At 45.3% G+C, this 20575-nt stretch overlaps 1 protein-coding gene and 1 pseudogene across 6 annotated transcripts in view; one reads left to right on the top strand and one right to left on the bottom strand.

Annotated features, from left to right (window-relative positions):
* LOC144798456 (beta-1,3-galactosyltransferase 5-like) overlaps positions 1-20575 on the bottom strand; it is an 88760-nt gene that overhangs the window by 13054 nt on the left and 55131 nt on the right. The window lies entirely within an intron of this gene.
* On the top strand, positions 3397-7245 carry LOC144799222 (NADH dehydrogenase [ubiquinone] 1 alpha subcomplex subunit 5 pseudogene; annotated as a pseudogene).

The following is a 20575-nucleotide window of genomic DNA, read 5'->3' as shown; positions in this document are numbered from 1 at the left end:
AGCTGTCTTAGGGATGTTGTCAGTCTGCCATACAAGGTCTAATAACTTGCAAATACCCTTAGCACTAATATGGGCTGGACCATGGACCATCTTGACTACAGGAAGAACATATGCATCAGGCAACATTCATCTCTGCTTCCATGACTTATCAGTCCAACATTCCTCATCATTCCATTGTGCTGTAATTTCCAGCCACACTGCTAACCCTTCTACTGTGGCTTTGCTTTATATCTCTTTTACATTCTCAAGGGTGTCCTCGAACATGCCAACCTCAGGCACCCACCTAGCCGGAACTGCTACAAACATTCTTTTCATCTTTGTCCGAGCCGTTTCCTTAGCTGTCTGATCTTCAAAAGCATTTCCCCTACCTACATCGTCAGTGACCTTCCAGTGAGTGGGCGCAACATTTCACAATGTCTTGAGGAGTGTTAAAGCGGACAAAAGCCTTAATATAAGGTGCCCATGCTGGATTTTGGTGCCATGGGAAGTAAGGAACACTCTCTCAGCCCAGAGTCGCCGGAACTTATGGGTGACCCCAAAGGCATACTGGCTGTCAGTATAAATATTGACAACCAGCCCGTCACTTAATTCGCAAGCTTGAATAAGGGCAGCAAGCTCCTCAGCTTGAACCGACTGATAAGGGACTTGTGATGTTTCTACAACTGTAGACAGTGTGGTAATAGCATAAGCAGAAGTTGTAGTGCCATTTGGTAATTTGAAACAAGAGCCATACATATAGTTCCTCTTGTGGGTCAGATAAGGGAACATCAGGCAAGTCTACCTGTCCTTTCGTCTCCTCTTCCACCCGGAAGATACTGTCATGTTTGTTGACTTCATCACCCTTAGAAGGGAGGGGCAGTAATGGGGCTGGATTTAGAGTAGCACATCTTTTGATAGTGATATGTTTAGCAATATATGTCAATTCATAGCCAGTAAGACGTGCACTGGTGAGGTGCGGTGTCTTTATCTTATTCAAAAGTGTATCCACAGAATGGGGTACCATGACTGTGAGGGCTGTATCAAGTACAAGTCCAGCTGATTGTCTGATCGAAGTGGCCATGGCAGAGACCGTTCTTAGACAACTCAGAAGGGCTCTAGCGAATGGATCAAAGACAGCAGAAAAATAAGCGCACAGCCGTTGCTTACCTCCAAATGTTTGTGTTAGGCCAGAAAGCGCGCAACCAGCCATCTCATGGACGTACAACACAAACAGTTTGTTATAATTAGGCGTGCCAAGTTCTGGAGCCGAACAAAGTGCAGTTTTTATTTTGCTCAGATGACCGCTGATATTCAGGCATCCAAGGCAAAGGCTCATGCACATCTTTCGTTGTTAGTGCAAGCAAGGGTTTGATTAGTAGGAAATAATTTGGAATCCACTGCAGACAGTAGGAAGTGATATCTATAAAAGCGCGTGCATCTTTTTGAGTTTGTGGAATAGGCATTTTAACAATGGTACTGATGCGATCCGGGGTCTCCCTCCTGCCCTCCTTCGACAGTAGGGGACCTAAATTGGTGACCTCCTGTTGACAATACTGAAATTTAGAAAGATAAACTTTATGTCCATGTTGAGCCACATGCAACAATAATTTAACTGTACTATCTTTACAACCCTGCTCTGTATCAGAAGCAATAAGGAGGTCAGCAACATACTGCATCAATACATTACCTGTAGGAAGCAAAAGGGAATCTAACTGACTCTTTAAAGCCTGACTGTACATAATTGGACTCTCAGTATAGCCCTGAGTGCTCGGCAGAACCTAAAGCTCCTACTAGCAAGGGTAAACCCAAACAAATATCTGCTATCTGGATGAATATGAATACTGAAGAACGCATTTTTCAAATCAATGACAGAAAAGAATTTAGCAGTAGAAGGAATCATTGTCAAAAGCGTGGTAATATCTGGAACCACTGGAAACTGGGGAAGCACTATTTTATTAACTTTGCACGAGTCAATTACAAAATGATAAACATCTTCGTGATCATCAGGAGAACCCAAAGGTGCCCGTTTGAGAATCGGAAGAATAGGACTGTTACAAATATTGGCAGACGTCTCTTCAACCACTCCTTTCTTGATCAAGTCCTGAATAATTTGCAATAAGGCTCACTCTCCTGCCTGTGGGATTTTATACTGAGGAATACGAGGCAAAACAGCATTGTCTTTGACCTGTATCGAAACCGTGGTATATGCAACAGCCCTACATCTATACCAGGGTGACACATCACCAAGTTCAACAGGAAGAGGCGCCTCCTTGGACAAACACTGTTTAATACCTACAATATCTGGGCCAATTGTCATAAAGACACCTGCCACAGAACAATAAATTGTAGCATGCAATTTCTTCAACAGATGCAAATCCATCAAGTTTCCACCACAATTAGATGTCAGCAAAAATGGAGTATCCACAGTGAAAGGACCAATAGTCAATTCAAGGGTTCTTACAACTGGTACACCAGGAAAACCTTCCGAAACATTATTATGGCCAGACAGAGCCGCCCCAGGGACCATATTTCAAGAAACAGAACTTTTTGTCGCACCAGTGTCCACCAAAAAGTACTTAGTCGAACCTTGCAGTTCCGCTGTTACATAAGGTATCAGAACTGGTCTCCCACTCTGTCCCTGGCTTTTCTAGCTGTAAGATGTTCCTGTTGCTTCAACCATATCATAGTCATCCTGGTAGTACTGCCCATCGTGGGGATCATCAAAATATTTTTTATCAGAAGGACCCTGGAGGCTGCAGCACTCTGAGCCCTATCAGCCCCACCAGCTTCACGACCCCGTCCACGAGAATCTCGTCCTCTAGGAACCGCCACCTTCTGCAAAAAGCATGGGACACTCACTATGCCAGTGCCCCTTCTCCTTACAATATGCAAACTGTTCGGTCCCAAAGGCATTCCATTCGGCTGCCTAGTAGTGCATGGAAGGTGTCAGGCAGGACCACCACATCCTCTACCATTTCCTCTAAATGCTTGCTGCTTCAGCACCTTCGTCATTAAATCCTTATTCTTCTTATTTATTTTTTCTGTCTCTTCTTGATCACGATGCTCATAGTATTGAGCCATATTCAAAATAACAGAGGGGGAAGAAGTGGTCCAGGTACTCTCAGACGCCTTCAAACTATTTGCAATTTCAGCAAATAGGTTAGAGACAAACTTTTCGACAACCTATCGAACACCTCCTTCAATAGACATATCCTGCCCACTGTAATCCAAAAATCCTCAAACAAGGTAAAAAAATCAAGCACACTCTCATCTTTTTTTTGTCGGCAAAATAAGAGAATGCATATATGTAATAATACAATCTGGCAAAGCAAGTATCTCTGCTCAGGCCTTATCACCTGGCTTTCTTTCCTGATACTATCCTTTAATCACATCCCATTTACCATGCAGCCCTGCAACATGGTCCCAAGTATGAACCTGTCTCCAAATATCAACCGGAACGAGAAGACCAAAGAACAATATCAGCAAGAGTCATTACAGAAGAAGAAGCAGCTTCAGTCAGTTCTTTGTAATAAGCAGTAGGATTTTTCCTAGGATCGGGCAAATGAGCCTTAAGGGACAGAACCTCACTCCTTTTCCATGGAGTATAAACCCACTGTTCTTGAAAATGGGCCGCTACACCTGCTCGAATAACATTATCAAGTTGATCCGTTAACTCTGGTATCTCTGGGTGATATATAGGATGAACCTCTTGCTTCGGAAACTGAGATACCGTGGTAGGACTCATCTCATGCAACCTGCCCCTATCGGCAACCAACGTGGTAATGTTCCCAAAACTTGGCCTGGGTCCAAACCACTTTCATACACGCGATCTCTAATATTAAAGGCCAATCAAAATAGGGGACATATGTTTAAGAGCATGCTGCAGTATAAAGGGCTCATAACCTTTAATCACATCCCAAACATCCTCCATACTGTAAATGGAATTACGACCCCACTGCTCAGCCTGATTAGCTACTACCATCTTCTCCTCATCCCCCACAGCTGACCAACCAAAGGGCCCGGCCGCTCTTTACATTTTGTCGAATCTCTATCTTCAAATCCACGTGTTGGTATCTCAGCACCCAATAATGCTGGAAATTGAACCATCAAAGATGGAGTAGCAACAGAAGCACCATGTAAAATCATCGCAGGCAAGTGTGTAGCAGGAGAAAGAGCTGGAGACAGGGATGCTGAGACAATAGGTGTGGTAGGGGTGCTAACAGTCACAGTTGCCACAGATGGCAAAGGCTTAGAAGGAGGGGGAGGAGCCAAAGCCACAGCCATCGAAAAGACAGCAGTAGATGCAGGGACAGTGAGAACAGATGTAACAGGCGGCTGTGATGGCATAGGGACAGTGGGATATATCCTTTGCGGGGCATATGGGGGCGGGGGTCGGGTGTCTAACAATTCTTCCACAAAAGTATCAGTTTCCTCCTGAGCCAAATACTATTTAATAACTGCAATCAGAACCTCCTATCTTCACATTCAACTCCCTTCTCCTGTATTTCTCTGTCATATGCACTCGACGCCAACCTCAACATGCAGCAGCACGTTAGCAAAGCCACAAAAGGAGCTAACTTCCAAATCAACACACTGAGGAAAATTAAACCCTTCCTCCCTGCCGAAGACTTCCGAACGGCTGTGCAAGCTTTAGTCATCCCTCGAATAGACTACGGAATTGTGGCCCTCAGCGGACTCCCGCTATCCACAACAGCACCCTTAAGAGCCTCCCTGAACGCTGCCGCGAGACTCATTACTGGCTCAAGAAAACATTCGCATATATCCCCAGACTTAAAGTCCCTAAAATGGTTGCCTTTTGAAGCCAGAATACAGCTAAAAATTACAGTCATGACAAACGCGGCCGTGCACCACAATGCACCCAACTACCTCGCTCAAAAGTTGTCTATATCAGGAGGTTCGAGATCCAATAGAAGTGCTAAAAATCTACTCCTGAAGCCCCGTAGATTCCGGAAAGAGAAAACATACAAGCGCTCCTTCTCAGGAATGGCACCCAGGATCTGGAATGCGCTCCCTCCTGAAACCAGGCTTATCTCCTCCACCGCACTCTTCAAGAAAGAAGTGAAAACCATCCTTCTGGCCAAGATCTCCTGAACCTTACAGGTGCTGGATCAGAGACTCTGCATTGCTCTGTACCTCTGTTCACTTTGGCCTTTGGCACTATACTTCTACTTGGTGGGGATACCACTACATTACGCTCTCACTACCGACCAATATATGTTACACTTAGTTTACTGATTCACTCTCCCGATGCCCCCACTCAGTGTTCTCTCTTTACTAGGGTATTGGTATAAGCCTTCCACGCACCCAAGGTGTACCTGAACACCTAGGTAGTGGGGTCAATGACTTGTGCCGTCCTATATTATCCTAGATTATTCTGTTTACCTGATTGTATTTTGATATGTTCTATGTATGTTATTATTATCCTACCATGTTTGTACTATTATACTGCCCCCACTATCTCTGTTCACCCCTTCTGCCCTCTCTCCGTTGTGAAGCGCTCTGATATCTGTAAGGATCTTGTTCGTGCTATATAAAACTTTGAATAAATAAATAAATAAATAAATATGCTACAGCTGTCTGAGTCAGTGTCTGCATCTTTCCCTTTCCGTGCCTCTTTCTCCGTCTTCAATCGTCTCTGCCTAGCTGATTTCTGCCATGTTCTGAGAGAATCAAACATAGACTATCTAATTCATCTCTTGAACAACTGTTCCTGTAAATACTCAATGTTTTGTTCATCAAAAGTACTCAGTATTGTCCCTCGTATATTTGTGTCATAATGTACTAAACATAATAGGGTCAAGGCCATGCTTCACATACATATCAAAATTAGGGGTGCCTTCTGGAGGTGCCGGCTGTGCTTCTCCCAATTGAGCATCTGCAGAACAACAGTGACAGCACAAAGAAAACAGTTTACTGATCCCAGGCATTCTCAAAAGACAACAAGTTCACTATTTATCACTGGCAAAGCAATTGCAAATGTTTTTTATCCCAAAGAAGGTCCTCAAACCATACTAAATTCAAACCAAAATGGTACCAAAGCCACAAAGAACCAAAGTAAACACACCTGATATATGCAGATCAAACAAACTAACTGTCCACTGCTGACTCTTCCGACCTAACGGTCATATCCAAGGGTTTTGCAGTTTAGGACTCCAGTCAGGATTACCGCTGGGCGAGGCACCGTCCGGCAGGATGGAAGGGGCAGCTGTGAGCAATCAATGCTCCTCAAACAGGGATCCTTGAACCTCACCCTCGTCCGCACAAAGAGATGGGTCACAAGGGGATGGGTCACTTACCGGAAGGAGTCCCTGTCCGGGCGCCAACTGAAGGAAGTGGCACCATTAGGGTCACCCGGGTCACTCACAGCCACTTCCCCGCCTTTCATACCAAACGAAGAGTGGGTCAGACAGTAGAGAATACAAACCAATATTTGTTTATTCAGGTACGTTCAGAGTGGAACCCAGTCTGCTCAGTCGCTTAGGAGTGCTCCAGAGAGACTGACATCAGCAAGCATAAAGATACATTATGTACATTTAATAACCAATTAATGCACACCCACAATGGAACTTTCCAAGCAGATACAGCAAAACAGTGAAGTACAAAAAATAAGTTTTGATTCTGAGGCATGGCATACACTATCCACTATTCAGGGTCATTCTGCTTGCGCCTGCCACTAGACAAGTGGGAGAAGGCCTCTATCTAGAGGGAAGTCTATGCTCGAATAAAAACTGTGTATTCATTAGTGAAGCAAAACCTAGCCTTCGAGAAACATAACTCAACTGAGGCATTTTCTCGGAAATAGCGGAGTATTAACTTTTGATTATAAATGGTGCTGGTGCAGTCATCTTTTTACCGCCGTGACGGAAACACCAGTTTTCCCATAGTTCACCGCCGTGCAGTGAGGTCCTGAAGAAGACAACTGGATTAGTTGGTTTCGCAGTCGCCCATAAACCTCACGAGCGCCTGAGGATCCTGTACACAAAAATTCTCGCCACACTTCAGACTGTCCCCCATGATGCAGCCTACAGGAAATACACAGAGCAAATTATAAATGAAAGATTCAATGCGGTGAAGACGGAACCAGATGTGCAGAAGTCGGAAGAAAGGTTTAACTGTGGTCAAATAGAGGAGGCCATTGTACAGCCTGAGCATGAACTCTCATTGGCACGAAAAATGAAAGAATGGAAACCCTGGGAGCCCCTAATTGAAGAACCTCCAACCAACCAGTGGAAGTGGCCGATCTAAATGCAGTTTGCAAGATTCATGCATATATGTATTGGTTAAAGTGTACTGGAGCAACTATAGAAACACATTAATGTGGTTCATTCTTCGAAATAAAAACATAACCAGAAATAAATAAATAAATAAATAAATACATAAATAAATAAATAAATAAATAAATAAATAAAATAAATAGCGCTGGCATAGACAATTGCACCGCAAATGCTAACATACATAGAGCAAAACACAAATATGAATTTTTCTATTCTAACACTATCTCATTTTCTTTACTTGCAAATGCTACATCAGTGGCTACTACTAAAACCACCACCATGGCACCTGGGGAAACCAAACCACCACCATGCAGCCATCACTTCGCCTAAGTATAAATAAACATCAATCACAGTTAAGAGAAGAAGTTTGGGGAGGCATAATTTATAATATGGCAATTAATTAATTAATTCACACACCCTCACCCTTCTGAGACCATAGGGGTTTTAGTTGAAGACTGCATAGACTAGGAGGCGAGACTGACAGTACTAGTAGGACAAGTCATAAGTGAGGGCACCGCATCTATCTGTTGGTGTGTTACACTAGCGGCAGAGTATTTTAATCAAAACCTGGCTGTGGCGCTGTTGCAGCAAAGGAAACCGTGTGAGGTAAACAAGTAACCCCCTCCAAAAATATTCACATCATATGTAAACTAAATATAATTTATTCTCCTAACAAATAAACTAATAAAAAACACAACACCTGACCCACCCCTCTCCCTAACCCCAACCAATGTCCATCATAAGAACAGTCCAATGTCCATAAACCCCAACTTTTCTCCAACACCCAATTCCCACCCACCAAAAAGATTATAAAAGGGGCAAGGCGACGGAGGTCTAGTGGCAGGCTCACCGGATCTTGTAACTCTCCAGGGCGTTTATCCGCTGCTCTAGGTGTGGCATCCAGAAGAGCGTGCGGAACTTCACTGCCTTGTAGTTGCATGCACAGGGGTGGGCAGCAGTGTTTAAAGAATATAGGCATCTGCCAGACCATGGTTGAATTGAATGGAATTGAATATGCACTTGTATAGGGCATGGCTACCCAAGGGCATCCCAGCGCTTATCGTATAATCCATATTTGTAAAGCGCACAATCACCCGTAAGGGTCTCTAGGCGCTGGGGGCCATTGGGAAGATTAAGCGAGCTATTGCCCAGAGTCACATGGTGCTGGGCTAATCTGCCGCCGGTGCCGGGGATCGAACCGTGATCCCCAGATTCCGGAGTCAGTCGCCCTAGCCGCGGCACCACACCTCTTCCTGACACCTTGCACACCCAATCTGATCATGGAAAGAGGAATATTGTAAGCAGAAGGAGGAAAAAGAAAGGTTTTAAGCTGCTTCCTAAACCTAAGATAACTAGATTTCAGTCGTAGGTTCTCTGGAAGCTAGTTCCAGAACTTGGCTGCACTATAGGAAAACCGCCGACCCCCAGTTCGTGACCGCTTGATCATAGGAACTACGAGTAGTCGTTTGTTATTAGATCTAAGAGTTCTATTGGGGCAGTATAATTACAGCATTGACTGAAACAGTGAAGAACCCTTTCCAGAAATCGATTTATAGACAATACACAAAGCCTTAAACCTAGTTCTTTCCTGGATAGGGCGCCAATGCAGCTGAGCAAGAGCAGGTCTGGTTGAGACACGTTTGGGCGTGTTCACTAGAAGGCGAGCTGCACAATTCTGAACAATTTGCAGTATCTTAGTGGTTCCTAGTAGGGCACCCAAATAGACTGCATTCGCATAGTCAAGTCAAGATAATATGAGTGCCTGGACCAAAATATGTCTGGCGTCAAAAGGAAGAAAGGGGAGAATCTTCCTTAGCATCCTTATTAGTCCATAGCAATTTGCTGTGAATTTGCGAGCCTGTATTTTGAAATCCAAATTGCAGTTGAACCGAATTCCCATGGTGCCATATCACTGGAGGCACTGGGGGGCCTGGTTTGGACCCAGGGCATTGGAGGAGGCTGCTACTGCTGCTGCCTCCTCCTCCTCTGCCAGAACCACCAGCCCCGAACGGATGGCCTCCAGCTTCCATTGCTGGGCCATGGCTGCTAACTCCTTACAATTGTAACCAAAATTCTTAGCAAAACAGTAATGATAAACATAAAATTATAGCAGCACAGTACCACTAGCAAGCACAGTACATAACATTTGTGCTATCCTCCAACTTCCTCAGTCTCTAACAATTTTGGGAGTTTCAGGCATTACTAGGCACTATGGAGTAGACAAGTCTTCTTCTTCTTCTCTCTCTCTTGTTTAGCTAAATTAATCTTGTAGGCATGCCATGTCAGTCAGCTTGCCCCCAAGACAGACAGACTCATGTCGCAGATTCACGTTAATTTTATTTACTACTGTCTGCAGGTGGGTCAGCTGTAGTCTACAACTATACACATATCTTATTTTTCTATTATGGCCATGCTGTTACATCAATGGCAACTGCTCAATTGCACTTTCACCCTGCCTACTACAACAAGGCAGATGATATCTGATCTGAGTGATTATATATGGGACAAGGTGAGGTACTATTGATTGATTGTCTAACCATGCATTCGATGGGCCACCCTTGGCTGACACGGTCGAAATGACATAGATAGGGAGTGGGCCGCGGAGTCGGAGGGAAGTGATTGATAATGGGTGGGTATGGGTACATACATATACAATATATATGTTGTGCTTGCAAACTACTGTGAGTCAAGGGAGTATTCTGAAATACAAACTTAAATAAAAAACCTTGAAAAAATAAAAATGCCTGTTTCTCTTCCCAGTGATTTTTACATTTATCATTGCATTGCTATACTAGCATTATAAATTTGTTATTCTAATCGTATTCTTATCTTCACCCTTGGCTTTGCTACTCTGGCATGGTTTATTTTCCCTTTACATTCTCTTCATCCAGTGACAGTCTCCACCTAATACCGTCTAGGTATCCATCCATTCAAAGTAAACATGGCTACCATTCTTCTTAATCTCTCAACAAAACTTTCGCCAACAACATGCATTTGTCATTTTTTTTAAACCAACACCCATGCGTCCTTGCTTACCTTTGAGTTTGACCCATCAAACCCCAGAGGATTCCTCTCACCCACACAGTGTCACCCAGGCCGGCAGGCAGGTATCCTTTCTTTCACCCATCCTTCAACCTCCCATGCTTCCAATTCCTATCAGTCACCTATGCATCCCGGGCCACCTTCCTTCACCCATGCATCCTTCTCTGCCAATCATATATTAAATGTCATCCGTCCTTCCTCCTTCCATCCTTCTTTCACTTTTCGTTCAACCCATCCATCAAGGTAGTCTGACTCTTAGTCTCCTTCATAAAACTTTCCCAGCGGAGTTGGAGTCAGATAGAAGAGGCCATTAGTTACTAAACTTCAGCCGCTAATGCTATTGCTAATGAAAAGTAAAGGGTGTCTTCTTCAACCATTGTTCACAAGTACTAAGGGGCTCATTAGGATGGCGGGCGGACATTGTAAGCAGCAGTACAGCAGTCGCATTCTTGCTATTTTGGAAAGAAATAATATTCACAATAATAACGCAAAACAGAACACACAATAGTAATGTATAGTTAGCTACCCAACAAGCCCCACAACCTCAACACCTAGCAGGTCCAGCAGACCCTGCTCCCGGTCCAGGATGTTGGACTACTGGTGAGTCAGCTGGTTGTGGGTGCGCCGGACCTATGAGCAGCGAAACACTGCCCGGCGCACCCGTGCCCACTGGTAGTGACACTCCTGTGTTCCCTTAGTCAGAACCAGGCCTGCTGCCTGCTGCCAAGGTTAAGGGGAGGTGGCGCTGCATAGAAAAAACTAGGTCGACCACCTTCACCTCTGAGAACAAGGCCCGGGGCTACACCCTTTCCAGGCGCCGTCTTCCGCAAAGAAGGCGGTTCTTGGTCACACTACCCTTAGGTTTAGCCATGGTTCTGAGGGGGAGGGGGCCGGAAAAGAAAATGTAGAAGTAAAAAATAAAGTCAGGAAAAGTAGGAAAGTAAAAAAAAATAGTAAGCAATAGAAAAACAGAACAAAAAACACAGTAAAAGTGGAAATAAACACAAAATACACACTTAGGAAGAGAGAGGGATAGATAATACATAACAAGGATCAGAAAAAATATTTAGAAACAAAGGATTGAAAAGTTTTGATAGGATTCAAAAACAGGCCCCAGAACCATACAAAGAGTATAAAAACAAGATGGCCGCACCCATTGGCGATTGCGTGGTAAAGTTTGTGTGATATTTCCCAGCGAACAGGAAATCCGCGTTGCCAAATGTCAGAAATGTCTCACGAGCAATCGCGAGCATGCAGAACAAGCAACTCTGCATGCTCGCAGAACTCCGTGTACTGTTGTGGAGTGTTTTTACTTTTACTAGTTCGCGGAATTTCGCGTAGTGCTGCTATGCGAACTCCGCCCGTGCTTAAGCATGATACGAAGACAGATGTTATAATCTTGTGTGCTCTCTGCCTTTTTCTGATACGTTGTCTCAAAAAATAATTTTGATTGTGTCTGAATTGGGATCATTTTTATGGTTTTAAGTGACCTGGTATCACTTCTGTACAGTTCTTGTACATTGTTTATGTTGTTTAAACGCTATGGGTAAAGATTTGATATTAAAGATGTGATCTAGTCGGTAATACAGGGGTACTTGACTTGATTTGTGTTGGGGTTGTGACAGAATGATGTATGAGACCTTTGCAGTCTATGTTTGAGTGTATGCCTGCTGAAACATAATTGTGTTAGATTTTAGACACAAAGAGAGAATTTCTCGACTTTGGAGTCTGACATGTAAGCATGAGCGCTAAATCCGCTCCGATCGCGGATTTTGCGAATTTTCGGTAAATTCGCGATCCGCGAACTCTCGCGAATTTGCCGAAAATTCGCAATCCGCGAGCGGCGGATTCCGGGGGCAAAAGTTCAACCATTCCTGGTCTGTTGTAACTAATTTACGATGGCGCGGGCAAGCTGCCAGCGCCATCCTAAGATAGCTACTAAATTAGCTTCAACAGGAAGCTCTAATAGATAAGATAAAGCAGGTCATCGAGCGCCTGCTTTATTTAATCTATTAGAGCTTCCTGTTGAAGCTAATTTTGTAACTATCTTAGGATGGCGCTGGCAGCTTGCCGGCGCCATCGTAAATTAATTACTACAGACCAGGAATGGAATTATACCGTTGTGGAGGCTGGGCAGGTGTGCCTTCTTCCCAAATATACCGTCGAAAATCAGCTGTGACGCTGGACAAAGGCCTTTGCATCTTTGACCTTCACGAGCGCAATCCCCGTGCTGTTATGTGGCCAGGGGCTTCTGTCTCTACATCTGCTGCTCTGATCAGTCTCTGACCTTGTATACACACAAGAGCCATGTGCACTCGCATGGAAGCGCCGTCCGTTTGGCCCCGCCCACACACTCGCGGTGTGCACCGTCTTCCCGCCATTTACCCACTATGATGGGCAGATCACTCAAGGGACCCCTGCGCCCTTCGGCGCGATTGCATAGTACCACACACCTGGCCGCTGTAGACAACTCTCTGCCACTTTAAGCAGCTGTAGTGTAGTAAAAGCACTATACATTTACCCAACGAGGTAGCACTTACTGATCATCCAGTAGAAAGTACTCCAGTTGAGTAGAGGTATGGCACAAAACGGTGGCGTCTTCTTGAATAAATACGAAGGGCAGGGTTCAATCTGGCACGATGGTCCACTCCTGGCATGGAAGCCACGCCCCCAAATCCGCCGATCCGCTAAATCCGCGGATTTTGCGGATCCACGATCCGTGAATCCGCAAATTCGTGAATCGTGGATCCGCAAAATCCGCCCATGCTTACTGACATGTAGCCCTGTCCCTATGGGCTGGGGGGCCCTCTCTATTTACCTTTCTTTCCTTTACCAGAAGGAACAAGAAGGCAAGGCAATGAAAGTTGCTTGCCCTTTAGGAGGGTTCCAAATCTTGTGTTGTGTGAGGCCTGGCAGCCAGTTCCTGGTTGCAATCCATGAAGGTGGCCACACTCCAGGAAGCTCCTCCAGGTAAGGCTTCTGGGTGATGGTAGGTTGGGGGAGGTCTTCAAAGGCAGCGCGCTCCTCTCATGCTGCTGCCTGCCATACACGCCTCACACGGGCAGCACAATCTTCTCAGGTTGTTGCCTGCTTCCAACAGGGAATGCCAGAAAGGTCTTCAGAGGCAGTGTGCCCTTCACCACGCTGCTGCCCAGCTTCAACCAACGTCTCTCGGGCAGCACACTCCTCGCTAAGCCGCTGCCCGCCCAATAACTGGCACGCTGGGGGTTCTTCATGGGCAGCGCGCTCCAATGCCTGACTTTTACCCCCTCAAACCTATGATCGGCACGGGCAGCACGCTCCCTCACACGCCGTTGCCGGCTTAGTTAAGATGGTTCCCCGGTCAGTACGGGCAGTGCGCGCCTCCTCACGCCACTGCCCATTTCCAAAAAGGCACAGCCAATAATCCTTCCTGTGAGAGCGAGAACAGGTAGCGTGCTACACACCACGCCGCTGTCCCACCGTCCCAGCTGCATGGCGACTCCTCTGAATATGGCGGCAAGTACCTCTTTGGCATGACCGCTGGTCCCAATGGTGAAGGCTCATGACCTTCTCAGGGACCCCTTCGTCCTTAGACCCGGTGGCATTCCCCGGGTAACCCCTGCCGATTTGAGTCGAGTTTGCGGTATATAAAACTTGAAAGAAAGAGGTTCATAGCCATTTAGCATTGAATAGAGCTCCCCTAAAACATCCAGGATATGACTTTTTATTAATAAGATAATGTTAAGCTTTTTGTGAGATCTCAATATATATTATTTGTGATGTTTTGCACTTCCTGGTTAACAAAATGTATGCAATCATTCAGATTTAGGGCCTGATGTAGATCTTGGTGGATGGGTTACTCAGTCACAGAGGTGATGGATATCCCGTCCGACTAAATATAAATTCCACTATATCCTTTGTGATTTATATTTCGGCGGATGGGCTATACATCACCGTTTCTATGTTAAAACATATGAACTATCTTCGCATTAAGAAATAATTTTTTGTTTCCTTTGTAATTTTGCACTTTTCATCGGCTCGTAGCTCAAGATGAGGCTCATTGCAGCTATAAATCTTGTACACTTTTACACTTTTTATCTGTCTGCTGCTCAAGATAAGGTTTACTTCACGTGTATTTTTCAAGGTTTATCACCGCTTGGTAATTTCCAAGAAGGAATTTATAGACTCATGGATACAGGACCATGCACTGACACTTTTTCAGGTTTTAAGGTTTGGATTTTCATTCATCTCGATGCTAATGAATTTGATGATGACACAAGTTTCATTTTATTCTGTATTTTTGTTATCAATGAAATAGAGCTGCTGTTAATCTACAACTGGGGATTAATTGAATCATGCATATGCCATGGAATTCGATCACTGCATTTGTTTCACTCGTAATTGTGTTGCTGCTATTAAAGATGTGATGAGCTGCTATCAATTTCCAAGCAGTTAGTAGCAACTTTTTTAAGAAGCACCTCTGCACTTTTTCTGACTTTAACAAATCAAGGCGGGTATTAGAAGGACCTTGCCCCCTCAATGCTCTTTTCGGACCAGACTTCTTTTTGTTCTGTTTGGATATGAGTACTCATACTGCTTACGCAGGTTATCAGAATTATGCACTTTGTCACCTTAACCCCTCCGCTGCGCCGAACGTTCTGTGCTGGTGCGGAACATTCTATTGCGCGGGCGGGGCCGGAAGTGCGCAGCACTACCGAGGTAGTGCACGCGACGTCCACTGAACGTGGTCAGCACTGAAGGGGTTAAGATAGCTATTTTCAACTAATTTATTGTCATGTGAGGCTGTTTTTTACAACTGGTATGGTTCATTTCTGCTCATAAAAAAAAGAATAGAAAAAAAACCGGCACATACACATGGTGGCACTGTTTGTGTAATTTGGAGATGAGAACAACAACAGTGGTTTATTAGTTAAATATACGTTAAAAACGACTAATATATGCCATCCAAGCCTAGTTTTGGGGGCCTAGAATAGTCTGAATTGTCACACCTGAACTGGCGGGGCAATGGTTGGCGCAAGATGTGTTGTAGCCACAACATGAGACAGAGTGGTGTGTTGATAACGAGTTATATTAACATAAGCAACAAGACATCAGCGCGCCCGCCGCCTGCAGTCAGCCTGTGAGAACTGACAGCTGGCATCCGGCGCTCGGCATAGAACCTTCGGCATTCCAGCATTCCACGGCGGTGCGTGGAGCGGAATGACGTCACAACAAGATGCAGTAGCCTTTTGATGAGGGTCCTACCACCAATTTCTTTTTACAAATTAAGCTGTGGGTCAAATATACTCTGGGGATGCCACAAATTGCCCCAGGTGTGCCAAGACCGAGGTGGGCTTCCAACACATACTATGGCACTACCCGGTAGTGTCACTCTTGTAGGATGTTGTGATACATGGGGTGATGGAAGTGACAGGCCAATCTATACCTAAAGATCCCACAGCATGGGGTCAGCTCCTCCGCAATGGTAGAGGAGTGTCGCCCCACTGAGTCCGTCAACAGAAATAAAAATGATAATATAACTATCTAATTTGTTTTCCCCCTGAATGGCTGAGCCAGGGAATGATGGGTGGGACGGGGCCTGGCATGGCAGGGAGGAGGGGGTAGTGCACACTATAACATGCGCATGCAGGTTTGGCTGGCGGCCTTAGACCGGCCACACAGTCATGCGCACTTAGGTTTCTCCAACCCGGCTGCGTTGGAGAAACGCCACAGGCACTAAGCCACTGTCTGAGCGGAAAAAGAGGCCACTCAGAGCAATCCTGGTTCTGCTCTCATGCTATGAGAGAAGCGTCTGGATTGGGTGGGGAATCTGTGCTGGTGTCCCAGGGACTGCTGGGACCCCATTAGGAGTGAAGAGGAGCACAAACGCATGGGCGGCAGGACAGGTACTTTAAAACAAATTATATCTCCCGGACCCTTACCACCCTCCCTCGCCCCCCCCCCCCACTAGAGTTTTGTGGCGGCCGCCACTGCATAGCATGCCTCCGCGGTGTGGTCACTGGTGCCAGAAATCAAAGCATCTATGCGCCGTCATAGATTTGCTTTTATTCTCATAAAAAGACGCATCGCCATGGCCTGGAAGGCAGCAACGGCGTCTTCAATTCATGACCGCTGGCAAGATATTTTGAAATGGGCTTATACAGAGGTGGCGATGTTATCAGGCCTTATTCACGGGGGCGGAATGGGTTTAAGTTTTCCATCATGGAAAATGTATCTTGAGAAATTTGAGGTTAAATCCGATATACGTCCCCCTTGATGCTGTATTCCCCGGTCCATTATGATAGTAGGGTCATGGCTCCGACCCCTGAGATGAAACAGGCATGACCTCCTCCTCCCCTCTCAGGCCTGCTCCACTCTGAGCCTGGATACCCTCACGGGTGATTATGGTCTGCAAATTCACATAACATAACGTAAGATAACAAAGCATACTATAGCATAGCAGAGCATAACATAACAAACATAACATTATATAGTATAGTATAGCATAACAAATATACCATACATAACATAACAATCCATAGCATAACATAACATAACATAATATTGTATAATAGCATAGTATAGCATAGCATAACAAACATGACCTAAGATAGCATAGAATAGCATAACATAACAAGCATAACATAACATAGCACACATAAGATAACATAGCACAACATAATATGGCATAACAAACATAACATAACAAAGTATAGCATAGCATAACATCACATACCAAGCATAACATGACATAACAAACATAACATAACATAGCATAGTATAGCATAACATAACATAACAAACATAAGATAATATAGAATAACACAGCACAACAAACATAAAATAATATAGCATAACACAACACAACAAACATAATATAATATACATACCAGGCATAACATAACATAAACAAGACATACCAATGTGTAGTATAGCAAAGCATAACATAACATAGCATAGAATAGCATAGTATAATATAACATAACATAACATTACATAACATAACAAGCATAACATACCATAACAAACATAATATAACATGACATCACATAGCATAGTGTAGCTTAGAATAACAAACATAACATAACAACAAACAAAACGTAACTTAACATAACATACATAACAAGCATTAAATAACAAACATAACATACACAATGCGTAGCATAGCATAGCATAACATACCATAACATAACAGGAATGATCCCCACCCACTCACCCCCACCCAGGCCTGCCCTATTCTGCACCTGGATACCCTCACGGGTGATTATGGTTAGGGCTACCGGTTTTATGGTATTATTTTTTTGTCATTTTCGTCTGTATTTATCCATATTTATTTTTTGTCAACTTTCTTTGTATGTATCCTTATTTTGTATGGGTTTTGTGAAAAAAGTAAAGCTGAAACTGGTATATTTCCACATGTATTCAACCAATAAATATGCAGTCATGCTTGAATACCTGTCAGGTTTCAGTGATATGAACACCCGCAGAAGAAAAATCAATGGCTTATATGTCAATATGCAGATTTCACTATCAGCCATGTGCATAGCTACTGCTATTTAAGTCTCTTTACTAAAATTCCTTTCTTTTTTAACTCACTTACATATCAATCTATTCGGTCATGGCCTGGCAGTAATGGCAAAGTGTATTTAGAATCACTCAAAAAGCACCTAATTTCCGTTTTAAATCAAATTTAAAAATAAATACAGACAAGAAAATAAATAGTTTTCTGTCTGTATTTACCTGTGAAAATGAGTAAAAACGGAATCCAGGGAGCCTTAATTATGGTCTACAAATTCACATAACATACCATATAGCAACCATAGAATAACATAACATAGCATAACATAACATAACATAACATAACATAACATAACATAACATAACATAACATAACATAACCCAGCTACAATAGAAGGGTTTCCCTGTTGGGTGCTCCCGGGTCGCTACAAAGAAGCCCTGTTCAAAGAGCTGATAGAGACTGGCCAAGTGAAAACATTATCACCCCACCCCCAGTGGCAGAGAAATGGGAAAGAATTCATTCTACAAGGCAGGTAGTGGCAACCGGAAAGTGTGTGTTTGTTGTTGTTTATATGACGTGTGTTTTCATCAAGTTCTTTTTTCCAGCATCTATTGCCTGCACCACCCTGGAGCTACCTTTGTAAAATATTTGAAACATGCATCTAGTAACATTATCACTATGTTGCCATTTGGGCTAAATCTGCTAGTTAAGCTGCTATATACCTTGCGACGAAAGGACACAAATTATGGGACAAAAATGCACTAACTTACTGTTCCGTATGCGACGGCCACAGAGTTTTATTGAGTGCAAGTGATGTGTACACAAAGACCAAAAATCACAATGCCAATAAAAACATTTGAACAAAAAGGTAAACCACTGCCTAAAGCACTAAGTTAATGAGTAACATTTACTTCTTTACTGTGTTCAGAGTGTATAACCACTGAGGAAGCTTTAACCTGCTATCCACAGAGTCAAGTGCCCAATCGAGAGTACTGGGTCATGCAGTGTAAATGACTCCAGCTATTGCGGTTGGAGCACATCAATCCCTGACTGCCGTAGGGCCGTCCCAGATCAGGTCCCACAGGGACAAAACTCTCTACTTTACTCTTTGGAACATGAACAATAAAGATTTCCTAAAAATTTGCCACGGGAGTGTCTTCCCACTTCATGGCCTGCTGCATGTATGTGGACCCCATTGCTTTGGGGCATGCGTACCCCCAAGGGAGAATAAAATCTTTGATAATGCCCCTGGTGTTCAGAAATCATAGGCACCTAGCACAGTGTCACAGACTGCTGTCACTCCTGCTGCCACTGGTCCACCTGGCACCATGTCCCAAGGTGTCCCTTCTGCGGCCATTAGTGCACCTGGCACCGTGCCACAGGCTGTCACTCCTGCGGCCATTGGTGCACCAGCCACAATGTCATAGGCTGTCACTACTGCGGCCATTGGTCCACCTTGCACCGTGTCGCAAGCTGTCCCTTCTGCGGCCATTAGTGCACCCGGCACCGTGCCGCAGGCTGTCACTCCTGCGGTCATTGGTGCAACAGGCATTGTGTCTCAAGCTGTCACTCATGCGGCCATTGGTGCACCTGGTACCGTGTCCCAGCTGCCATTCCTTCTGCAATTGGAGCACCTGGCACCATGTCACAGGCTGCCTCTCCTGCGACATTGGTGCACCTGGCACTGTCTAATAGGCTGGCACTCCAGCACACATTGGTGCACCTGGCACCATGTCACAGACTGTCACTCCTGCGGCCAAGGGTCCACCTGGCACAGTTTCGCAGGCTGTCACCCTTGCCGCCATTGGTGCACCTGGCACCATTTCAAAGACTGTCACTTCTGCAACTATTGGTGCACCAGGCACCGGGTCTCAGGCTGCCACTCTTGCGGACATTAGTCCACCTGGCACAGTTTCGGAGGCTGCCACTCCTGCGGCCATTGGTCCAGTTGCCACTGTGTTCCAGGCTGCCGCTACTGTGGCCATTTGTGCACCCGGCACCATGTCACAGGCTGGCACTCCTGTGGCTATTGGCGCACATGGCACCGGGTCACAGGCTGCCACTATTGTGACTATTGGTCCACCTGGCACTGTGTCACAGGCTGCCCCTCTTGCGGCCATTGGTGCACCTGGCATGGTGTTGAAGGCTGTCCCTCCTGTGGCCAATGGTGCACCTGGCACCGTGTCACAGGCTGTCACTCCTACGGCCATTGGTACACCTGGCACCGTGTCGCAGGCTTCCACTTCTGCTGCCATGGGTGCACCTGGCACTGTGTCACAGGCAGCCACTCCTGCGGCCATTAGTGCACCACGCACCTTGCCACAGGCTGCCATTTCTGCCGCAATGGTTGCCCCTGGGGCCATGTCACAGGCAGACACTCCTGCGGACATTGGTGCTCCTGGCACGGTGTCACAGGCTGCCACTCCTGTGGCCATGGGTGCACCTGGCATTGTGTCACAGGCTGCCACTCCTGCAGCCATTGGTGCACCTGGCACGGTGTCACAGGCTGTCACTCCTGCAGCCATTGGTGCACCTGTCACCGTATCACAAGCTTTCCCTCCTGCGGCCATTGGTGCACTTGGCTCCGTGCCTCAGGCTTCCACTTCTGCTGCCATTGGTGCCCCTTGCACTGTGCCACAGGCTGCCACTCCTGCGGCCATTGGTGCCCCTTGCACTGTGCCACAGGCTGCCACTCCTGCGGCCATTGGTGCCCCTTGCACTGTGCCACAGGCTGCCACTCCTGCTGCCATTGGTGCCC

Source organism: Lissotriton helveticus, chromosome 12 (assembly GCF_964261635.1).
Source record: "Lissotriton helveticus chromosome 12, aLisHel1.1, whole genome shotgun sequence".
Lineage (NCBI taxonomy): Eukaryota > Metazoa > Chordata > Amphibia > Caudata > Salamandridae > Lissotriton > Lissotriton helveticus.
The sequence above is the reverse complement of the archived record's forward strand: the minus strand, read 5'-3'. Positions and strand labels throughout refer to the sequence as shown.